Source organism: Leopardus geoffroyi, chromosome D1 (genome assembly GCF_018350155.1).
Source record: "Leopardus geoffroyi isolate Oge1 chromosome D1, O.geoffroyi_Oge1_pat1.0, whole genome shotgun sequence".
Lineage (NCBI taxonomy): Eukaryota > Metazoa > Chordata > Mammalia > Carnivora > Felidae > Leopardus > Leopardus geoffroyi.
The window spans coordinates 74,536,303-74,542,323 of NC_059329.1; positions in this window are offsets into that span (position 1 = coordinate 74,536,303).

Genomic DNA, 6,021 nt, shown 5'->3' on the forward strand with positions numbered 1-6,021 from the left:
ATGGTCCCACGGGAAGAGCTCCCCCTCCCTCTCTCCCAGTCTCTGCCAGTGAAGGCAGAGGCAGAGGGCATGGGACACCACTGCTGTGTGGGTCATTCAGGTCAGTCCCCCACAGCCCAGAGCAGAGCAGGGAAGGGGAGAGTGGACCTGCAGGGCAAATAGAAGTCTAGCGCTGCGGCCTGGCCGAGGGGCTGTTTCCCTCCACCTTCTCAACCGGTTTTTTCTTTTCTTTTAAGTTTTCATTTTAATTCCAGTTAGTTGGCATGCAGTGTTTTATTAGTTTCAGGTGTACAATGTAGTGACTCAACACTTCCATACGTCACCCGGGGCTCCTCACAACAAGCGCACTCATTAATCCCCATCACCTATGTCACCCACCCCCTCCCTCACCTCCCCGCTGGTGACCATCAGTTTGTTCTCTATAGTTAAGAGTCTGTTTCTTGGTTTGTTTCCCTCTCTTCCCCCTTTGCGTGTGTGTTTTCTTTCTGAAATTCCACATATGAGTGAAATTATATGGTCTGTCTTTCTCTGACTTATGTCACTTAGCACTGACCAACTTGTTTGTCTTTCTTGGAAAACTTCACTACAGTCTGCAGTTTGCCTGATCTTCTAACATGCCTATGGTTACTTGTACTTCACAGTGAAAGAACTATAAACCCCCTCAACTAGCCCTTATATACGAGTGAGATACTTTAAAGTGGATTTTTGAAGCTCAATGTGCAGAGGCAGGCCTGTCAAGTAGAGGGATTCCCAGGGGTTACTGGGGAGGGAAGCCTGCTTTTCCACCCAGGACTCTTCAAGTGTCCGTATTGGGGGACTTTTCTCTGAGGCCACTCAGTCTGTCCAGAGAAGGTGCCTCCGCGTTTCTCCCTGGGAATGTGAGCCGAGATGCTAGCTTTCCGGAATTGCCTCGGGAATGAGGTTCTCTGTTCAGCATGTAGACATGGTCTTACGCTCCTGTATTTAGTACCTCTCACTACACCTCTCCCTGTGCTTAGGTCCTGGTTCACTTTCCCAAAGAATAAACCTCACATTTTCAGTGAGGGTAGAGACAAGAGGCAGGTGTTTTGTTTCAAAGGGTGGCGATAGGAGTCTGGGAGTCTAACTGTCCCTTAGATCCCTTGTCCCAGTCCCAAATTTTACTCCTACCTTCCACAGTACCTGCTACCTCCAGTTGCTAGTTGCAGGGTAAACCAGCTCCCACCTCTTCACTGCGTCCTTCTGTGGGCTCTTGGATTTCACTCCAGTGTGAGTTACACTGATCTCAGCTTTCTGAAACATTGTTGGCAGATGTCACCTGCGGTCGTCTCCTCTTCCAGTCTCTTCATCTTTGTGTGATTATACCATCAATTTAGTTTAGCTAAGATAAACGTATGAGTTCAATCCACCATGCTTAACTAGAGAGCCACTAGTGATGAATTTTGGAGATGTTTTATTTTAGGTCTAGATGAATGCTCATCAGTTCATGCCTAAAGGCCCCATAAGGTGATGGATCCAAATCAATACCACCCAAAACCCTATTAGGTAGCCCCAGCTCTTTGTGATACAGGAAGCCAGTTACCTAGCTTCTTCCCATGGCATGAGCATGTCACATGATTCTACCACTGAGTTCTTCACTAGCTCAGTGTTTTCTTTCTTTTTTGTTAATATTTATTTATTTTTGAGAGAGAGCACGTGCGCATGGGGAACGGGGAGAGAAAGGGGGGAAGAGAGGATCTGAAGCGGGCTCTGTGCTGACAGCAAGCCCAATGCGGGGCTCAAACTTGTGAACCATGAGATCAAGGCCTGAGCCAAAGCCGGAGGCTTAACTGACTGAGCCACCCAGGTGCCCCTAGCCCAGTGTTTTCTAAAGTGTGGTTAGCATACCTCCAAGGGCTTGGCTAAGTATTAGATGAATGATCATTTCAAAATTGTAATTGTAACAGTTACGTATTTTATTGTATATATTTTTAAAAAATGTAACTAGCATGGGGCACCTGGCTGGCACTCTTAGTAGAGCCTCTGACTCTTGATCTCAAAACTAAAAAATAAAATGTAACTAGCACATCAGGACCATATTTTGCTAAGGATGAGTCTAAATAAAATAGCGAGTCAATTTAAAGAAAAGTGTTGAATAAATAATAACATAGGTGCTATTCAGGAGTGGCAAACAATATGCCAATGACTGAAAGGTGGTAAACACTAATCCTGCTGAGTTACAGCTAGCTAGTGCTACATGATCCAGAAAGGACACTTGTGAAGCACGTTTCTTTCCAGGGCACTGAGTGGCTCAGCTGGTTAAGCATCCCACTCTTGATTTGGCTCAGATCATGATCTCATGGTTCGTGGGATGGAGCCCTGCATCAGGCTCCACGCTGCTTGGAATTCTCTCTCTCCCTCTCTCTCTGCCCCCCCCCCCACACACTTGTGCTCTCTCTCTCAAAATAAATAAGTAAACCTAAAAAAAAAAAAAAAAAAAAGGGAAGAAGAAGAAGCACATTTCTTTTTTTTTTTTTTTTTTTTTTTAACGTTTATTTATTTTTGAGACAGAGAGAGACAGAGCATGAACAGGGGAGGGGCAGAGAGAGAGGGAGACACAGAATCTGAAACAGGCTCCAGGCTCTGAGCTGTCAGCACAGAGCCCGATGCGGGGCTCGAACTCACGGACCGCGAGATCGTGACCTGAGCCGAAGTTGGCCGCTTAACCGACTGATCCACCCAGGCACCCCAAGAAGCACATTTCTTTCCAGAAAGCCCTGGACGTGTGCTCTTCTCCTACCTGCTGGTCCCCAAACTGGAATGAAAACTAAGGATTGCCCAGTGCTGGCCTTCCCCACAGAAATCAAGTTTGATTCTGTGGAATGAATGTAGAAATGCTTCTGCCCTGGTGTGAGTTAGCTGATTCTGAATTGCAAGAGGCTATGTGCAGAGGATATGAACTACAATAGCAAAGCAGACCTCCTAGAAACCCCCTCCCTCTTAGGGCTGAATTTCTGCTCCCAGGGACCTTCCTTCCTTTGCACCTTTCTCCTGCTGCCCTGAGATGCAAGGTGAGCATATGGGAATGGAGGGTAATTGGCAGCTGGAATGTTTAGTTCTTAGCCTCAGGGAAGGCAACTGGCTCCTTGCCTGTCTTGCTGCCCCTGGCATATCGCCAGCCCAGACAAGGCAGTGCAGGTTGGGAAACACCTGGTATCAAAGGTCTCTCCTGGCTCCTGGGGGTTGGTCCCCATTATTAGATTGGGCTCTTGAGAGTTTCCCAGAAAGTGTCCCAAAAGTTCAACATTCCAGATTGACACAAAAGGATAGAAAAGGGAACTAATATTTATTGGGCACCATTTATTATGCCCCAGAGCTTTTTACATTTAAACCTCACAACGGTCTATGCAAATGGTATCATTCCCATTCTACAGAGGCTCCCGATCAAGTAACTTGTCCAAGTTCTTATAATAAGTGGCAGGGCCAGGAGTCAAACCCAGAGTAGTATGAGGCCAAAGCAAAGAGCCATAGTGACAGGAAGACACAAAGCAGAACCTGTTGCCTGGAGATGCATGCTTCCCTTGGTGGCTGTCTGGACATTGCATGGCTGTCTGTCTTCAAACGTGTGAGAAAAAGAAAATGGCAGAAAGCCAGGACCTCCCAGGCAGAGGCTGCCTTTCTGAATCCATGCAAGAGGCAGAAATGTGGCGTGTGTGGCAATGGCCGGGCAGCATGGCCATTTTAGGGTGGCCAGGAACACCCATGTGTTTTATATCATAGTCTAGAGACACCATAAAAAACTAGGAAACTGGTAGCCCCTCCCTGGCCAGCCTAGCCCAGTATATATAACTTACTATAGTTCTAAGTAATAAAGCGTTCCTCTAAAAAAAAAAAAGCCAAAACAAGTCCACACACACAAACAAAAAAAACAAAGTTGGATAAGGCAGGCAGAATGTACAGGTTATGGAAAAGCCTTCACCTGAGGAAGAGGTCAGACTAGGCTTGGGTGCAGGGCCAAGAATAATTCTGTGAACCAGTTACAGTCCAAAATAGATGACAAACTGTCAGAACGGTGACCACAAACCCTCCTCTCCTCAGCTCATTTCCTGAGATAAGGAAATGGTATACTGAGCAATTCCCCTGTGCTGAGTCCCTTTGCTTGCATTAAAACTATGGGGGGGGGGGGGCACTGCCTGGGTGGCTCAGTCAGTTGAGCATCTGACTCTTGATGTCAGCTCAGGTCCTGATCTCGTGGGATCGAGACCCTCATCAGGCTCCATGCTCAGCATGGAGCCCACCTGGGATTCTCTCTCTCTCCGCCTCTGCCCTTCTTCCTCATGCTCTCGCTCTCTCTAAAAATAATGATACTTTTATAACATAAAATAAAACTATTAGAGAGGTACTATTATTTTTCCTATCTCACAGCTGCATAAGGCTTAGAAAGATTAAAGGACTTGCTCAGAGACATAAGGGCAGTAGGAGTAGAGTCAGGGTTGGGACCCAGGTCTGTGTGGCTGCCAGACTGGAGATTCCCACTAAGACAGTCTATCCTGCTGAAGGATAGTGGGTTCGATATAAGCTAGAGCAACGCTGCACAGATTGAGGCCCTGCTCTTTGTGCCTCCTTGTCCTGGAGGAGATGTGAAAAGCATTTCTCTGTATGGAAGGGGCAGGAGGGAGATGCCTATATTCTAAAAGGCCTGGACAGAGAAAGATACAAAGGGCCTCCTCAGAGGAGGTCACTTGGGCTTTGTGTTCCTCACTCTCCTCCACCCTCAGGATTTAGCAAAATGGCACAGAAACAGGCTGACAGGAGCTGCTCCAGATAATCACACACACACACACACACACACACACACCCTTCCGGGTGCATTCCTGCTGCTCACAACAGTGAGGGAGCAGCATCTACCACCAATAACTCATGTAAACCTCATCCATTTTCTGCTTCATTAGGTCAGTGAGAGTCTGCGGCTCTGGAGAGAGCCCTCTTCAGCAAGGCCTGGCAATGTCCTTGAGAGAGCCTACTGGGAGGAACTCTCTGTTGTTCCTGCTGTTAGAGGCAGTAGCTGCTCCTGACATCCACGCTGGACCTTCCCAGATGCCACCTGGATTTCCTGCCTTCGAAGCCTAGCCACAGCACATCTGGCTGTGTGACTGTGGGCAAGTGCCAGCACCTCCCTAAGACTCAGTTCCTATTTCTAAAATGATGATAATGATGTTCCCTATTCCAAAGGGTAGTTGTGAGCATTAAATTAGGTAATGCTTTTAAGGGGTTTAGTAGGAGGGCTAGGTACATATTAATTGTTCAGTAAACATGGGAGTGATTATTCTGGCAATTCTCACCAAGTCTGGACCCACAAGGTTTGGTCTCCCAGCACTGACCCTTCAGCAGTCACAAGGAATTTGAAAATAGCTCGAATCGTAGGCTGGCCTTTCGGCAAAGTGGGAGTGGGGATCACAGCAGCACAAACTGAGAATCGCCTTTCCTCTGCAGCCCACCTACCTTCAACAGACCACAGAGTCAGGGCATCTCTGTTTAAATCTCCCATCCCCACTGCCTCTCAAATTCCCTTCAGATGTGTCTTCTTCCTCTTTATTATGTGGATTAACAGCCTGTAGACCTAAATCCTCCCCTCAACCTTCCTGTATAGTCTTAGGGCCAACTTGGTGCTCTTGATTCAAAAAAGCCCATCAAAAAAGCCCAAAGAACAGGTTGAGCTAAAGACAAACCCCCCTCTGAGACTGGGGGGGGGGGGGAGGTGAACAGGAATGGCCCTGTGAACTCTATATACTGTGTATATACAACTGAATTGCAAGCCCACTCCTCTCCTCTGCCAGAAGTGCTGTTGTGGAAGCAGAGATGTGCACAGAGGGCTGAGAAGGGAAGTGTGAGGAACCAGGAGCAGTTCCACTCTGCATTCTGATTTCTTTTTCTCCTGGAGACAGAACCTCTCTGAAGACTCTCCCCAGTCCTTCGGATGGTGGCAGTGAGGTCAGCTCCGGGGTGTGCTGCCAGCCCCCATCTTCCTCCCCCACTAGGAGAGCTGGCAAGGAGCAGATCTGC